The sequence below is a fragment of the Lonchura striata genome, chromosome 10 (assembly GCF_050655825.1).
Source record: "Lonchura striata isolate lonStrDom1 chromosome 10, ASM5065582v1, whole genome shotgun sequence".
In the NCBI taxonomy this organism is placed as follows: Eukaryota; Metazoa; Chordata; class Aves; order Passeriformes; family Estrildidae; genus Lonchura; species Lonchura striata.
This window is the reverse complement of record NC_140712.1, coordinates 9724188-9743097: the sequence shown is the minus strand read 5'-3', so window position 1 is coordinate 9743097 and position 18910 is coordinate 9724188. Positions and strand designations below refer to the sequence as shown.

The following is an 18910-nucleotide window of genomic DNA, read 5'->3' as shown; positions in this document are numbered from 1 at the left end:
AGTGAGTTTTGCTTTACCTTATTCCTTGTAGTTTACCAAAGCACAGTTTCTTTTGCTGTTTTGAGCACGTAAAAATAGTTAATTAACCATTGGATTAAGTCACAGACTTAGCATCTGTGTTTGGAAGGAAGATTTTGCATCTTGGTATCTAAAAGGAACTCTACAAACAGCTGAACTCTCAGCTGGGCAGTTGCTCTTAAAACCCTTCTCATAGGAGGTCTATTATCTACTGCTACGTTGGAAAGAACCTTCGATACTCACCCCCAGAACCCCGTTAGGAATCAGTCGCTGCAGGCACTACAGAGGGACAACACATTATGCTCTACTGGCTTATTTTTCTGTGCTAATGAGAGGAAGGCAAAAGCAGGCATTACAGACTGGGGAAATAAAAACCTCAGCACATTTGGTCAGCCTTTGAAGTTTCACTGCTTTTGTCTGTTTAATCTGCTTAACCAAAGCTTCATTATAATCCAGTGCAAATACTTCAGCAGAAACATTTACTGTCAGAAAATAGGCACTTTCTCCACTTACTTTATACAGATTCTGTACATTTCTCTCTCTGGATTGAAAAGCTCTTGGTCTTTCAAGGAAAAATGTAAGTACTCATACTGTCTCTTGTGAGTTTGAAAAACAATAAGCACCTTTTAAGAGCCTCTGAATGGATGAATTGTTAAAGGACTATGACAGATCAGCTACAGTTTTCAGACCAACAGCCAGTGGTGGTTTTCCACACACCTCTGAAGAAAATAAAAAAAAAAAGCAGATCCCAACTTGTTGACAGTACTGAAGTTCAAACTTGCTTGTTACTGCAAATCCTGAATGTATTAATTAGAACCTAGTTTTGAAAAAAACATATTTCAATGGTATATTTGTTCTTCTTTATGTAAACTTGCAACAGGTCTCCTAAGCTATGATCAAAAACAAAAACCAAACCAATACCGCTGCTAATTCATATACTTCAACCTATAAACTAATATGTTGCTGAGAAACAGCATAAACTAATACTGGATTTATATCATTCCACTGTATGGTTTTGCTACTTGTCTTTAGCATTAAAAAGGTATCCTCCTGCAGAAACAAATAGAAATTAGTATAACTGGTTTTTAAATCACAGAGTAACAAAATAAAGACCCTAAACCACTAGTCACCTTGCTAATATAAGAACTAATAAACACAAGAACTAGTTCCGCAAATGCCAATTATCCTTTGACTTTTGCAAATGAATTACACTATTTACTGAGAAAAAGGCATGTCTATGGCTGCAGCAACTGAAGAGAATTTTCTCTCCCACACATAGATAATTTCAGTTTTCTAGTAAATTAACATTAAATGTTACATATTTAACTTCACATATAACCAAGCATTCAGTGAACAAGTACTGGGCCTGAATTTCAGGCTCTACCAAAACAATACCTGCAGCCCTGTTTCACTACAGCTTTATACAAGAAGAACACGTGGGCTATGCACCAATAAATACATCCTTGGTGAATCTGCAAGATAGGAATCCAGACAGGAGAGGAAAGCCACTGGCACTGTCCTGCTACAAACTCTGACATGACATTGTGTCACTAGAAGCTGTGAATTTTAGTAAGGATATACCCCTGGAGGATGGCACAGTATTTAGTGACTGTGACGAATGTAATGGCCAGCAAAATAAGTGGAAGAATTTGGGGAGTGATGGGTGGCAGGGATGAGTGTCTGTTGTGCCACTGGAGCACATCCAAAGCCCAGGTTTAAGCAGGTCTAAAAGCAGTCCTGAGCCCTCTGAGCTCCAATGACCCGCAGAGTGCTGCTCCTTGGAACAGGGACTCGTGTCCTTGCTCGATGGCCTGGCTTGCTTGTCTTGGGGACAGGATGGGATGGGGCTTTGGCCTCACCTTGTAACTGCATCCACTGTCTCACAGCTCAGAGGCACCTGGGGCCCCAGGAAGGAGCAGTATTCCACAGCTGCTGCACTCCAGAGAGTTTTTGCCTGGACCAGGCCCAGCTGGTCAGCAGGCATGTGAACAGCAGGGCTGGGTGCATTGATGGGGAGTGGACGTGCAGACAGTGCCTGGTGCACAAATGGACTGAAGGAGTAGGCAGGGGACCAAACAAATGTATGTCATGAATAATAGAGGGTTTGACAGAGCTGTTCAGGTTAAATCAAGCACACAATAATACAAAAATGGATCTGCTGGGCAGCAGAGCTTACATCTGTGGATTAGGACAAATTACGTTGACCAACATCTTTTTAAGATGTGGACTGATTGTTGTCATTTATGGAAACATTCATCTCTAGCCCTGTTAACACCATCTGACCAACTTTTCAGGTAATCCTGCTATGGCTTGCAGCATGCTGCAGAAAAGCTGGCATTACCAGGGAAATACAACCTCAACTGTGTTGCCCAATTATAAAATTAGAATGCTATACAGAATTAAACTGGGATATTTATGCTAAGTTTGAGCACAGGGATGTTTGCTTTGATGAGATAGTGAGAGAAAGAAGTAACCTGAATGTGAAATGAAATTCATATCAAGAGCATGTGCACTCACTTAAAAGAAAGTAAATAAGAACAATAAACAATTGGGAAAAAAAAATAAATCATTATATTAGCAAAATCTTTGTTATCTGGAACTTAAATCCTGACATGAGAACAATTTCTATTTTGTGCTGCCTTTAAATGCAACATTCCAATTACACTACTCATCATCCTTCTTCACTTTGAAGGAACAATTTTTCCAAGTGCCCAACTAATTAATCTTTCAGGTGGTTAGTTCTGCCTAGAAATTACTTTCCTCCTAATAACAAGGTCTTGCTCAGAGAAAAATCCTTCAAACTATGTGATGTATGTTAATAGCCTATTCTGCAGCCACTCACAAACTGATAAGATTTTACTGAAAAGTTCTTCATTGCTAAATAAGTAGAGAGCATAAAACCATAATGCTATTTTAAATTTGTGTTATGCCACGAAGAAGCCAGAGCCATGAACAATGTCCCCAACTACAGAACACAGAAACAGCCTATGAATCTACTAAATTTCCAAAGCATAAGCTCTATCAAAAATCTATTTGTAGAACCAAGAATAGCTTTAGTAATTATTAGACTATGAAGTACCAAAAAACACCAAATAGCAAGAGGACCTCTGATATTTTTCACTAATAAAAGCATCAATAAGGGATTTGTAACAGCTTAAAGATTCTTTCAAATAAAATCCTATTTGCTTGAGACAATTTTTATTCTTAGTTATAGAGAGAGTTTTATCAAATCCTATATATAATCTCAAGACAGTCAGCCCACTGTGTTTTTCATATTGTTCAGTTTGAACCCATGCTTTTGTAGCAACTTTGTCAGGGAATCTTTTTCTGTGGTAGAGACTAACACACACCAGGCAGGATGGCAGTGTCTGTAAGAGAGGCAAGCAATGTTGTACTGAGGCCAGAAATCCCTCCTGCTGCTGGTGTGCAAACCAGAAAATGGTGCTACACTGCACAGAGAGCTGTGAGGAGCTTTCAGGCTTCATTACACTCTGTGTTCCCAGAGAGGCACAGCAAGCATCTGCTGAAGAAAGAAAACAATTACATTTTCTCTCTATGTTCATTAACTGAGGAACACAGTTTGCAAAGTATGCAAGTAAGAAGTAACAAGCTCCTTTTTCAAAGCTAAGAAATTCTGCTGCATCTCTTAGAGATTCACAGCACTTCCCCAGAGGCTTTGCAATGGGAAGAACAGCTACAGCCTCAATACCACAGCAGACTGGCTTGCTCTGAAATGGTGGAGATCCCCAGCTTCAGCACAAAGTTCATGGAGGCACAGAAGCAAAGTGTGTTGGATGAGCTCCTACAGAGAGGCAAGCACAGCCCAGCACTGATGTAATTATACAGCTAATGAAACTATAATAAAGCAACTTAAAGAACCATTTGGAGTGTACTGCAGCACAGCCTGGCTCAGTGCATGTCTGGGGAGAACATACCCTGTGTAGTTTCGCAATAAAGAATTTTTCTGTGTAGAATACAAAATAAATTTATTGACAACCTTACACACCACATCTATCTCATTTTAAGGAAGCAAAAGGCATTCCTGCAACAGTTTGTCCTTTACCTTACTGCACCAGATTTCAGGGAAGACATGTTAACAATAATGTTAATCTCCATTTGTTACTTATTCCAGTTCTGTTAATACCTTGCTAAATCCTCCTCTTGCCTTTAGCTATTCTGTCTGGATGCTTGGGTGATGTGGAATACAAACACCAGCCTGTTCTGAGCCTCTGCACTTTTCTCCCCAAAGAACCTTCAGCCTGCAGACATTCCATAGGCCAGTTTTGCTCCCAGATCTTACACCCTAACCAAGACACTAAGATGGGAAGGGTGAGCAACTTTACCTAAGTGACCATTCTCAAGAGGTCTGATACAGCACAATGGATAAGCAGGGAGAGACAGTAAGCAGCCTCTAACATTATATTAGCCAAAGTAGGCTGGTAATTACTAGTTTCATCTCTAAGATAATTTTGTTGATAGTTCTTATTTAAAGATTTAAGATGACCCCAGTATCTAGTTCTGACAAGGCTCCGGCATGTTTTTTCTACTATAACTATTATCTGTCTTGGCTAATGCAAAGACTCTGTGAGATAATGGTTTTAAAAGAAGTCAGGGTGCTTCCTGATTATTTTCATGTGGGCTATTTCTCTTAAATTATTCTAAACTATGAGCCTTTAGTACAGGCCATTCATTCTAACCTGAAATATAAAACTGCTATTATAATGAAAACCCCTGGTATTCAACACCCTCAACAGCAAACCTTTGTGCAATTCATCAACACTTATGAAATCATGATCAACATGACAAGGTACTTCCCTTAATACAAAACTAAGCCTGAGAACAGTTCTCACTAAAACTACTCACATACTTAATTCTGGTTATTTGTGGTTTAGAAAATTGTGTCAATAGATGTCAATCATACCTGGAGAAAAGACTAGCCCTTACTAGCCCTACACTTACAAGCAGATGCAAAAAACCATTGATTTGGACTAGAATATTGCCTCCATCAGTGAGATCTGTGTCATTCAAGTCCACAATATTAAGAACAAAGCTATTAGAGTAGAAATAATCAAAGATGGGCTTGCTGTTTGGTAAAGGACTAAAAGTATAAGCACTTCTTTGATATATGAGATTACAAGTTCCTAGTTCAAGAGAGAACTATACAACTTCTGACAAGTCAGCTTGTCATGCTGATTTTTCATACATGACATAATAGTATGGTTTGAGACCTTTGTCTTTATGAAATAGGGCAAACCACAAACATAAAACAACTGAATAAAATGACTACATGTTGCATGGAGAATTACTCATCTATGAGAGTTTGCTCTAAATGCACAGTTGTAATTACTACTACTTGAAGTGCAAGGCACACTAAACAGCTGGGCTTGAAGAATTTGTTACAGTGACATTTTCAAAATGTGGTGACAAAAAGCCAGTACTTAAAGCATACTGAGATGCACGTTAATAAAACGTACTTTAAAACTGCTACGACACAACATTTCTATATTCATAAGTCTCTCAATTCTGAAGCTGCTGAACAAATACATATTTTGCGAAAAAGAGACTATAAACATTTAGTTCTCCTGTGTACGGTAAATATGCACCCTTTTTGCAATTATGTATGTAACACACTGGTTAGCCAATCTGTCTCTGGAGAAATTAACATTAGTTTGCAGCACACACAGTTTTCCTGATAGCAAGATTCTTCAGGTAGAATTCTGCTAAAGAGTTTGAGCTGTTGAAAATTTGCAACTTTTTACAGCTTTCTGTGGCTAATTTCACAATCAGTAGAGCAATTTTTTTCTGGGCATTAGCTAAGCCCTGAAACCTTTAATAGAATATGCTACAATCAGATGCATTTTATTCCCTGCTGCTTTCTGTCGTTTTCAAAAAAGAATTTCCAGCTATTTAAACTCTTGGGTTGCAGGGTTTGCACAAAATTATTTCTCATAATCTTTCAGAAACCCTTATAAAAGCATTGGAATTTAAGGTTTAAATTATTTTCTGCAGACTCTAAATACTTATATTTGAAATACTGCATTATGTACACCAGAGAGTTGCCAACTCATTCATTGGGAACTTCCTGAAAACCTGAGTATTTCAGGGCGGAAATAATTACAGAGGGTGAGGACAATGGGAGATTGCACAGCTTACAATTTTCAGAAAATCTGGTCAATCTTTTCAGTCCTTATGCATCTAAAACCCATGAAGAGGTGAGTGAAGAGGACCAACAGGTGCCACAGAACAGAAAACAGCATGTCCAGTGTCCTGGACTTTTTCATCACAGTGTGCAGCACATTATTCCTTCTCTTTATAATGCTTGTCACAGTCTATCCATTATTTGAATTAAAGTGATAGTGGAGAAAAATATAATAAAAGTTTCATTTTTCTGGATTTAATCTGTTATCAAAAATGGAAAGGAAAACTTTTAAATCCTGAATTAGAGGAGCTAAAGGAGACTGGAACAGGCCAGGAGCTGTTTCCATGGCTGTCTCTGGCTCAGCAGGGCTGTGTGCTCAGAGCCCAGCGGGACCACAGCAAAGGGCAGGAAGGACACAACAGTGGATGGGAGCCTCTTTGGGGCCATGCTTTAAAGAGCCAAACGTGGGCTTCCTTGGCTCCTCAATCCCTTGAAAAGATTGGTATGTACTCAGAGATCACAGGTAGGCTGGGGCTCCGTGAGACCTCTCACCTCCCAGCCCAATGAGCTTTATGGCAGGAATGCACTGCTTCACACAAGAGGAGCACCACTGTGAGTACAAACATGATGGGAACTCCTGGAGGTTGTTAAATATTTTTCACTGGGCAACCTCCTTTATTGTCAGCACTCACTGAGGTGGGGAAAACCACCATAAATTCTGCCCTTTTCCCATTCCAAGACTTCCATAATACCTTGATGAACTCTCCTGGAAACAAATAGACACAGAAAGAAGCTTGCTCATCAGAAGGTGCATTGCCACAAGACAGCTCCAGAAAGTACTATTACTTGCTAATTTTTAAAACTCAGGACAGCCCTCAAAAAATGAAAAGTTACAACCTACAAAAGAAAGAAAACCCCAGAACTCCCTCTCAATTTTCTGCAGAGGTAGATCAAAAGGTACATGATGCTTCTTTGCCAACATTTCTACATCACATTGAAGTCACACTCAAGAAATTTTTTAATTTTGAAGTATTGAGACATAATTTTTGGACCTGAAAAGTCATTTTGTCTTCTTTCTCTCAAAATGAGAAATCTAAGAAGAAGTCTAATCAGAACACTGTCACTTGAAGGGAATTATCTTTCTCCCATCAGCTGCAGTTCACTATGCAGCTCTTCAGCGCAAATTTCAGTTGTACATATCGCTGTGACAAAAGGTAGAAGACTATCAGGAATGCAATGAAAAATAATTTAAAATTGTGTCCTACCTGCTTGTCCCTGGAAGTGTTTCAGAGTTTGGAAAGATGAATTACAGCTAGAATAAATAAAGTGCATTTAACTCTGCGCTTCTGTCCCATCTCTCTGTTTATTGTTCAGATGTCTCATTCATCTCACTGTTAGGACTTTCAGTCTCTGAAGTTCATGAGAATTCCCAAGGAGATGGGTTTCCACCACTTTAAGAAGAGAATTTCATATGATAAGCATGTGAGCAGCTTCTTTGTTCAAACCAATCTCATGACTCCCTTTGAAGGTAATCCTTTAGAAGTCTCATGACCCATCTCTCTGCCCAGAGGGTATTTTCATCTCATGGTGGAACAAGGCACAACAAATCTACTTTGATAGTGCCCAAATCTCCAATTTGTTAAACCTCCTTTCCTCTCTTCAAACAGGGGATGTACTTGCTGTAAAAATGCCGGCACTGCAGAAAGGCTAAAGCAGGAGCTGAAACTTTTAATTTGAAGTATCCCCTCCCTTCTGCTAAAATATCAACGTTATTTGCATAATTGAGACAATTGGACATAATAGTCCTTTCAGGGGTCCTCATTAGATGTACAGCTCTACATTCTTTGAAAAGAAGAAAGAAGGAGGTCATACAGCATTAATTATATCTAATCCTTTTTAGAACAATTTGAAGTTGGGCAAAATGCTGTACTAAAACAGCTGAAGTTGTAAATAAGCCATTAATTTGGTAACTTTACATATCACATGCATTTTCATACCCTGTTGCCTTTGTCAATATAATTAATTCCTTTGCTGACACGGGCTTTTTTGCATCTTCTAATACTTTAAAACCACAAACAGCACAGGATACAGTGTGTCGCAGGTAGTTCTTTTTTCTAACTGTCAACATTTGCCTTAATGAGCTAGAGGCCAAAATAATTGTCATAATGCAACAGATAAGGGTGAGATCCAGAATCCCATCTAAGGATTGTGTTGTCTGGAGTTAAGGCTGGCTGCCTGCTCTTGCTGTGCTGCACTGTTAAACTCTAAACTTATTTCCCTGTTCCTATAACTTATCTCCAATGCACTGAACATGGACTCACCTGTGGCTGTCAACAAAGTATTTTACAGATCTGATTTCAGCTTCTGTCTGTCCTAAATGGCAAAGTGTGCAGCTGAAACAGCTTTGGTTTAGAACCAGACCCTGGGCTTCCTAGTGAGACAAAGCTCCTGCTGGCTTTGAAAAAGGATGGAGGATGGAAGATTCTTGAAAGGTCAGCACAGAAATGGAGGGAGGACACACAAAGAAATCCACAGATGTTTCTTTTTCCAGTGGAAATCAAATTTGAGAGGCCTTTATGGATGTCTCTGTTATCTAGAATGTGGGGTACTCTGTGAGATAGAAAAAGATGACCAATTGGACAAGAAATACTATCAAAGATATATAAGCCAAAAAAGTAATACAAAAAGGTGATTTAGGCACTTAACTTCCTTCTGAAAATGGAATGTGAATATGAAATGTGGTATGTTTTTTTGGCTAGGTACTCTATAGCAACGGAAGTTAAAAAGCAACTAATTCCTCTCTGCTGCTGAACAAGTTCTCCTTGGCCAGCCATTATGTAAGTACCTGCATTGGGAAGCCACGACACATTTTAAGAACAAATACCGGAAACATCACCCCTGTCTGTTTGGTTTTTCCATTTGTTAGCCTAAATTGCAATGACAATGTACAGCATTCATAAAAATCAAACACAAGTTTTGCAGACTCTTTATCAGAAATTTGATGGACATGCAGCCAGCCAGCGTTTCCCTTTGTGAACACCATAACTGCCCTGGCACCTCAGTTTAAGTACAAGACTCAAGAAAGACAACTAAGATGCGAATCTACCTAAAAAAAACCAAAATTGTAAGTGTTAAAGACTTCAGTTTAAGGTGACTGAGATCAAAGACCCCTCTATAGGCAATAAGAACACTTTCCTCACTTCCTATTGCAAATAAAGAACAAGTCTGGATAATGTTGAAAACCACACTTTTCAGATGCAGCATTTGAAGCAATGCCACAGTTTGTCAGGATGCCTACACTGAACGTTCTAAACAGTACTTCAGATAACACATAATTCTCTCTCTCTAAAAAGATAATGATAATACCACAATACTTATAGAATACAATAGGAATTAACCAGCATGTTCCAGGGGTGAGTTGGGGAACAGCCCTGTAAAAGCAAAAGGCCTTATACACACAATGTGTGTAAAATAAACCATAACCAAGTTGGCTAAAAACCTAATAAACGTGCACTGTCTGCTGTGCTTACTGTCTGAAAAGCCTATGACAAAATTCTGCATGGTAAGAGGAAGAAACTGCTGGCATTTAATTCTAAATGTATAATTCTGCCAAGTTCAGCCAAAGTGCTCATTCAGAGTTCAAAGGAATAACACACATGAGTGAAAAAAATTACATTCTCAGAGAAAAGGCCACTAGACAAAGGATAGTTTTCATGGATGCCTGCACTCATACTATGGGAAGGCTCACAGCACTTGGAGTTTGTTTTGTGACATGGCTTGATATAAATGTGCTGTGAAGGAAAGGGATAAAGATATGCATCTCTGCTGCCCTCACTGTGACTGTCTCAGAAAAAACCCCCTTGGTTTCCAACAGTACCCATATGCTTACAGGGAGTAAGCAGCAAGGAAGAGCTCATTAATTTGGTTTTACTGATTTAAACAGTATTTTCATATACAATAAAGAGTCCATACCAAAAAAACTTTAATTACATCTTTCACTGTCAAACCACACCCCTATTACTCCCACCACCAAAATAAAAATGTTCTTGTTTCACTGATAGCAAACAATTTGTTTCTTTTCAAAAATTAACAAGTTTTATTACAAGTGCTGTAAATCTAATACTTGAGTAATCAGTTATATGTATGTAGGAATAATGGACCGCTCACGTAACTGTTCCCAAGTGGTAAGTTTTATTTGGCATGTTTGATAGCTCACTTACTGAATGCAGCCAATAGCCTTTCTAACAAAAAGATAAAACACATGACACTTCTCTGATCTGACGCATTTGCTGATGTCTCTCAAATGTGTGTCTATCAATGAAATCAACACAATGTACCATTTCTTATCAGATAATTACTGGTCTTGATGCTACTCTCCTAACAAAATCATACTTCAAATAGTATGAAGGGATTTTTTTCCCCTGAATTTATTCCCATGCAGTGTTTATGTAGCATTCTCTGAGAGCTTTCAAGCCATATCATATAGACACTCGTGCATAGACAGATCAAAAGTAAAATTCATGCATAGCAAATGTGGGAGCTGAATTTTGACATAGCAAAATGCACTATAATATGCAATGTCTTAGTTTTTTTGTGTAAGACTATTTGTAAAACTGTACATGAGTAGGAACTGAGACAGACTACATGAAAAACACCTAAGGTGTATGTATATATATTGTAATCTTCCTTTCCACAGTCATTAGCAGACCAAATCCAAACTTTAAATGCCCCAGTAAACTATAAACATGAAAGTCACAAAGGAGTGAGCAGCAATTACGATGGGACATAATTAAGAAAACGTTGCAGAAGGGGAGAGGGCAGCAAAATCACAAAATGCAGTGCCAAAATCCCCTTGGATCCAAGTTTCATAATTTGAGAGGAACCAAATGCTACGTACAAGCCAAACCTGTTGTCATATCAGAGAAAACCTACTGCCCAAGGGAGCCTCTATTTCTCTTATAGCTGAATTAAAGCTTGAACCAATGACCAGGGTTTCACAGAATAAACCACTACTAAGTAGTGAGAACTGTGATGAGCATTAATACAAATGTCACAGCTATACATGTCAGAATAGATGAGAAATGATGAGATAATCACCATGTCACTGCAACTGCTGGTGAGGTGGCTGTGGTACAGGCAAGGCAGGGCTGGCACCTCCTTTACTGCACTGTGGGCTTAAGCACAGCACTGTCTATAGCCTGTGGAACTCCAATAAAACCTGAATTCATTCATAAAAGCCAGAATGTAACCCCCAAAGAAGAAACAGTTTGATAGCAAAATGATCATAAGCCCTCTTCCTACCAGTGATGAATTCTCAGGCATTCTGGGTCTAGCAAAGCTGATACAAACAACTCAACAGCCTTGAATGTAATCAATGAACAGTATAACCCAGGAAAAAAAGTGGTGAAAAATGGCTTAATTCCAAATCTGATTCCTATAACCCAAACTACATTTACTGAAATGTGATAAGCTCTGCACAAAATGGGTTTGGATGGAATGGAATTATCTGTCTACTTTGAAGTACAGGCTATCATCCCCAGCAAATGTATTATGACCTTAAGTAAGATCTGATTAAACCACCCAGTGCAACAGCAATAAAATATGCACTCCCCTTATTCTCTCCTTTATACAATCCACTTCTTCCCTCCCAATCCACAATCCATTGAAAACACCTAGTTCCTGGAAAAGATATACTGCTGCTTATGCAGGGAATAAGTGCTTTTAGATGGACAGAACTATAAAATAAAATGGATTGTTTCTTTCAGCTTGGTGATACTGTCAATGCAATTCTTCCCTGGATGACAGAGATGTATAACTAAGTTAAATAACTACCTTCTTTACTGCTCAGGCTCAACTTTGAATTCATCTGCAGCACTTGTGTTATGTCAAGTAATTGGAATTGGAAAGACTATTTTTAAAGCAGAACAGACAAGAATTGACACAGCCTTTTTAAATCTGGTGCTAATGTAAGAAAGGCTGTTCGATCCTGTGAGAAGTGTGAGGGAAATGAGTTATTTTTGGCAAGGTTTCACTCACTGATATATGTTTCTGTAATATGGTCAAGTGCCTTAAGTACTACTCCTCCCTAAAGAAAAGCTTTTAAATTTCACATAGCAACAGAGGCAATTGCATACATTTCAAAATTCTCCTTCCCCCACCCCCTTTTTTTGGTGTTTGAAGAGACTTTGTACAGAAAAAACAGCAACAAACTGTGTGTTCTGCTTAAGCACAACTAACACCAAAGATGAGCTGTGACAAAGAATAAAAAAGTGCTGATCACTCAGGGCAGCAACACACCAGTGCCATCCATGCCAGCAGCTCCAGGGGGTCTGAGCACTTGAATTCCTCTCTTACCTGGACTGCTCACATTCAGCTTTTAACACAAAGGCATTTGCTTAACTCTTGATTCTGGAAATGTTTAACTCTTGATTCTGTAAATGCTTACATATGTGCTTAATTTACAGCCATGATGAACCCACACATTGCCACAAAATTATGCCACACCCAGAAAGCTGTTCAGCCAATGATATGTCTATGTATGCACAAACCAGTGTATTTACAATAAAGACAACACTCTGTTTCACCAGCTGTGTTAATCTGAAGAGTTTAATGTACAAACTCCCACTTAGCCTTACACAGTAGACAGCTATTTACCTGCTGATTAAAATCTGTGAAGTTAGTGTTAGTCCCAAGCCAAACAGCTTGGAGGCATTCTGGAATCAAGGGACATTTGACTGGAAATCTGCTGTCATAAATTCAGGTCCCACTGATCACTATGGGTTAAGATAAATTAAAACCACAATATATTGCTGAAACAGTATGAGGCATTGCAGCTTTCAGCTTTGTCAAACACATTATGTTCCCCCCAGTAATTAAAACAGAAATGCCAGCAAGTAGCAAATGCTCTTGTTAGAGAGATTCTGAAGTTAATAATTCTTCTAAGCATTACTGGGAATGGTAGGAAATCTCTAAATCTTATTTAGTTTCAGTAATCTTCAGCTGTATGACCACTAAAAAATAATTCAGGGATTTTCTCCCTAGTGTATTTAGTTTTACATTTTTATGCAAGTATTTTCTCTGCTACCAAGTGTAGTAGTGGCCGAAAAAATGCAAGTGTTTCTGAGTAAATGCTCAATTTAATTAGATTGCACATGAGACGTGCATAATTTACTCTTTAAACTTGTATTTCTAACTTTCTCCTCAGACTACCACTTAGTGAAAAGAAACAAATGGGTTACAAACCCATCATTTCACCTTGAAATGCCAGAGTATGTCTATATAAATTTACCTGCTGACTCACAATCTTCTATCTAGTCAAGAAAATTTTTAAGTTCTCTTTGAGGACAGCATGTCCAAATATGGCAGCTCCAAGCTATATTTTATTATATCCCTCTATAAAAACTATGGTAATTTAAACACCTTGCTGATTCTGTACAGCAGCAACAGGCACAAAAGCAGAGCTGACCGCACACCTAAACTTATCTTAACTCTGGATGCCATTCTACCAATGCATTAAGATTTGCTACCAGTCCACCTGAGACTATGCAGGACACACATCCAGCCCTTTACACCATCACAAAACCAGCTAGAGAGGAACTGTCACTGGTGGCCAACAGAGTAGCATAAGTCACAAGCTGCTTCAGCATGGAGGTTAAATAGCAAAATATTTATGAAAGTTAGAGTCCAACAGCTGATGTTTGTTGGGACAACAGCAGAGAGTGATACTTGATACTGAACAAATGTATACTTTGCAATAAATTAGTTTATTCTCAATTGAAGGCTGTAAAATTAATTACTTGACATGTTTCTCATAACAAAAGAAAAAACAGGAGTTCAAAGACAAGATGTTGCTGTTCATCCTCCCATCCTGTGCTGCCATACTCATCACAAGACTGCTTTTTTGACTTGTCCAGTGTGAGAGAAGTTCATTAAACATAGAACACACTTTTAGAGCAAAGCAGAAGTTCTGAATTTTAAAATGAAAGAAGTAAACAGAGTTTCTAATGAAACTCAGTAACAGACTTTATATGGGTAGACTTGACCACATCTCTATGCCTATTTCCATGCTGACTCATCTGAACAGATTATAAGGAATATAAATTCACTACAAAAGGTCTGGTACCCTCCTGGATCTAATTTGAGATGTGAACACTGGAGATGTGGAAGTACAAAATACATGATCAAAAGCATCTAGGATTCCAATCATACCCTGCTAGTAAGACTGAGAGCTTGCTATGTCAGACACAGATTTTTTTTTTTGTTTGTAAAGCGCAAAACATATACAGACCTTGTATATATGGATTAAAGTACATGTGCAATATATTATACACACTTTTGACAATATTTAGCAATCCTCTTGTAATTTAGGTGTACCAATCACATCTATGCTACTTCTATGTGGCAGACTGAAATCTGGGGCGTTATCTCCTCTCCAAGACCTGTTCTGTAATAATCCTGCTGGAATACAGAGTGTGTATCAATGTCCTTAGTCTGCCCTTCAACACTGAATGGTTTCTCATATTTCATCAAAGCTATACCACAAGTTACACTTACACAATTACAGTGCTCTGGTTAATCAAGACATTCACAGTACTTTTCTTTCAGATAGTCTTTGGCTGGAACACATAAGAATTTCTCTTAGATGGCTTCCCTGCTTGCTTTCCCTTTCGTCTGGGAGGGGAACCATAACTAACACTGTGGGTGCACTCTGTTTGGACCATGCACTTACCAGCTAATATGGTTACATTAACCCTCATGGTATTTATTCATTCAGCAAAACTGTAGCACTCCATTTAGGGAGAGTGGCAGGGAATAAAAAAGGAGAGAAGGAGGGAGGGGAGAAGGGGAGAAATGCCTATTTCTGGTGTAAACGTTTTTGCTACCTGGGCTTGTTTAGGACCTTCTTGTCCATTATGACACTGTCTCTCTTTTACTGAAAGTCATATAAAAGTGTTGCATACTGGCTTCTTGATAAATTCCACTAGGCCTGAACAGAGTTCTCTTATTTTACAGCTATAAAAGCCAAGACTTCAAAAAGTACTTCCACAGATCCCACTGCATTTATCTCAAAGTCCTTGGAAGTGCTTGCCACTCTCTTCCTAGCTTAGCTGGTAGTAAGGCTGTGGTTCGACAGACACAGGCTGAAGTATATTCTTGTCTTGAATCCTCTTCTGCCCCTAAACTACCACAGTTCTGAAAAATCCTGAAAAGATGCACTCCTTTTCTTCTTGAATGGTTTCCTGAATATGTCCAAGAGAATACTAGATCCTTGTCAAGGGGCATCCAGCCTCACTGAGGGGTTTAACAGAAGTCACTATAAAGGTACTGACCATGTACTATTCACTGCACAGAGTAATTCAGATTCTTCCTGTGTGTATAACTCTATTACTACATTCATTACTTTGTTGACACTTCTGATAGAGGCATCTATCCAAATTATATAGGTATACTTAAATTATTCCTAAAGCCAAAATAATGCCTTTTCAGGGAATTATAGAAAGCATCAGTGTGCTTATTTTACTGGCTTTTCAGGCTGGAAGATCCCATGAAAGATTAGGTAAGATGATTTGTGCTTTTCAGTTGCAAAGCTCAGGATAAGCTGGATGTTCTCAGGACATGTTCTCAGCACTGTTCAACTTTGCTGAATGTGCAGTTCCATTGAACTCTGATTACTACAGAGTTACAGCTCACTGGCATAAAGCATTAGCATGATGTTTTACTTTTTTCCCCCCAGCAGCCATTCAAGAACAGTACAGGAGAAAGAAAACAGCATTCTGAAATAAGAATCACAGAGGAAATAGGCACCTTATTTAAAGTACTGCCAGCAATTTTAATTTTATCGAAATGCTATTTCAAGACTACCAGTGAGCAAATCTGTGCACAACAGCGTGGGCTTGTTTTGTTTGGGAAAAGACCCATGAAACATATAGTACTTTGCACTTTTTATGAACAAGAAAGCAATAACCTTGATTTACAGTTACAGGCTGCAGGTTAAAGGAGTCCTTTCAAAAGGAAGGGCTTTTATGATCGATGCTTTCAAGCACTGAAATGCACAACTGAATAAAACAGATGCAGAAGCCAAAGCTACAAGCAGAAGTTGATGAAAGTACATTGTAATTCCATATGCTCTGCTGCACAGCCAAATTACACCAACCAAACACCTCCTCACTTTTCCAGCACAGAAAGGTGGGATTTGGAACATGGCTTTTCAGACTGGTCTGGTGAGGAACTTGAAATGTGCCAGTTATTGTGTGCTTCTTCAAGAAGAAACTGTCTTGTATGAGAAAGAGAGTAGTGTGAAAATGTCACCTGAGAACTTCTTGAGAGTAAATGCATCTTTTTATCACTGTAAATGAGTCCAAAGAGGAATCAAACAACTCAACCATCAAACTGAGATTTGCATTGAGCAGACCTAGCTACACAGAGAATAAGGTTCAGAGTACCTTGTAATGTCCTTACTGGACATGTTAGAAGTCACTAGCATTCTTCAGAATTCATCCCATCTATTTATTGCTTTTAAGTGCAAAAATGGTCATTCTTACAAATACTCAAGTTAGTCCTTCAGACAAGAGATTGCTGATGACAACTACTGCAGAACTACTGTTGATGTGCTGCTTTGACATTCATGGAGCAATCATCACCCCTATTAAAACAGGCATTAGATTTATTTTAGTATCTCTAACAGATTATTGCTGGTTAAGGGACCTACTGACAGAGCCAGGATTCTGCCAGCACCAGCACTGACTGAACAGAATAAATCCATGGACAAAAACTCTAAAATGGATCTATTCACCTCAACTGTTTCCATAACTTTCTACAATTACCTGTAACAACAGTACCATGACTGAAAAATCTGCAAATAAAACAGGTGAATTTGCATGTTCTGATAGCTGAGGTGCAATTACTTGCTAAGTTTGCGTTGCTTTTATTCTTCAGTCATGCTTTTTACATGGGGAGCAAAATAATTAACATTTGATACTGCAGTAAAAGTCATAATTACAGCTCTGGCCACTACCATGTGGCTCTGCAGATGAAAAAAGCTTTATCAGACAGACGTCTCATGAATTCTACCTCAAGAACTTGTACACTAGTGTATACCAGCCTCAGAGTAAGATCATTGGCATTTTATACCAGCAGCTCCACTCCCAACTGAGTTAGACTCCTTAAACAAGGAGCTTCCTTGTTAAACTAAACAAAGAATATCTCTTTAAATTCACCTTTGGGTAAAGAGTCATTTGGCAATGCCTGTTTGCTCAATCTCATTAACACACAGTTTGATAAAGGATGAAGTTTACTACTGAACAAGATGAAATCCCAACAAAAGGCAAAGGAAAAAAGACAGGATTCTGAGAAGGACATTAAAAAAATGTCCAAACTACTTGGCTTGAGAAACACACCAGCTGCACTTCACTAATCCACAGCTGATCCTTGGAAAGAATCACAAATCCACTCAACCAGCAGGCTGAGTGCCATTTTATTGGCAAGAATTGAGAACAAAATGGAATCAAATACACACTCATAATACTGGCTATTAAAAAATTTTGCTTGTGTTTAATAACATGTGTATTATGGACTCCCTGCTTAAATCAACCATGGAATATGAAAAATTGAAACTAGAAAAATTAAATGTAGGAATTTGCTAGAGAACTATTTCACTGGTATGGCCTCATGGCAGCAAGACATTCACCCACTGAACTGGCTGCAAGTCCTGCACTTTGGAACTGTTCCAATGAGGGCCAAGAACTGAATGTGCCACTAAGAAACACCCAGAGGTATTTCTTTCTGTTCATGGCTGAGGCCCAGTGCCAGAATACACATGGAATAATCTGCACAATGTCTGTGCCTGTACCTGCTGAAGCTACAGGATGCTATCAGTAGTTTTTGCTGAAGGGAGGCTGTTTTTATCCTGTTCTTACAGCAGCACTTGCTGCCAGCAAAAGCTGTCAAATCCACACATTTTCAACTTTCATACAACTTCTGCAAATCTTTCAGTATGACTTATAGTGTATTCTGCAGCCTCAAGCACACAGTGTATTTTAGTACCATTTCAGTACAAATTTGGTAAATAACACAGTAAAAAGAACAAATCTATCACTAGTTGTTTTGCTAATAATCTTTTGTAATAAACACATGTCAGAACTATAAACTAGCACTCTAAATTACATATATTAGAATAAAATTACAGAAAGCATTAAATAAAGCAATCTTGTTCTGAGTTTTATTAGATAATGTTAAAAGTAATTCCTTTTCCTCAGGTTTATGACCCTTGGATCAATATCTGAGCATTTCTCAGCACTGGAGAGGGGAGGAAGGGAGAAAGGGAATATGGGAAATGAAAAATCAAAAAATCAAAAAGGTAATATAAACTTTGTTTTTAAGGTTCCTGTCCACAGTCATGATAAAATAGCTCTATGATGACTACTTGATTTGAAATAGCAAAAAAAAATTAACTGCCGGGGTAATTTAAAGATATGCCTTATTTAATAATTAATGTATAGGAATTAAATTGGATGATTCACTGAAGTCTTATTATAAGGTGCACTTGGAAAATATCCATGATCTTATTGTATAACTAGGGATGGAGGGAGAATTTACTGCATCTTGGAAAAAGAATGCTTCCTGTCATATCTGAAATCTGTCCTGTGCAACGACTGATCGATTTTTTGGCTCACTACTAGAGAATACCAAATTTTAATGCAATACTGCAGTGAGAGCCTTTCTATATAACACAGCTCTATCTAGTGGCTGATTAAT

At 38.4% G+C, this 18910-nt stretch overlaps 1 protein-coding gene and 1 long non-coding RNA gene across 15 annotated transcripts in view; one reads left to right on the top strand and one right to left on the bottom strand.

Moving 5' to 3' along the window:
• Positions 1-18910, bottom strand: part of TRPM1 (transient receptor potential cation channel subfamily M member 1) — a 118523-nt gene that overhangs the window by 38132 nt on the left and 61481 nt on the right. Inside the window, exon 4 of one of the 13 annotated variants that reach the window (XM_085588651.1) lies at positions 7423-7608. The exons of 11 other annotated variants lie outside the window; for them this stretch is intronic. The gene's annotated coding sequence lies outside the window, so the exon portion shown is untranslated. Of the gene's footprint in view, positions 1-261; positions 7398-7422; positions 7609-18910 lie in introns of those variants that run through there. One more of the 13 variants, XM_085588652.1, reaches the window with a different exon arrangement.
• The window catches only part of LOC144246948 (uncharacterized), a 62159-nt gene that overhangs the window by 23192 nt on the left and 20057 nt on the right, over positions 1-18910 (top strand). For both annotated transcript variants that reach the window (XR_013340659.2, XR_014957584.1), the window contains one exon: positions 8917-8994. This is a non-coding gene — a long non-coding RNA (uncharacterized LOC144246948). The remainder of the gene's footprint in view (positions 1-8916; positions 8995-18910) is intronic.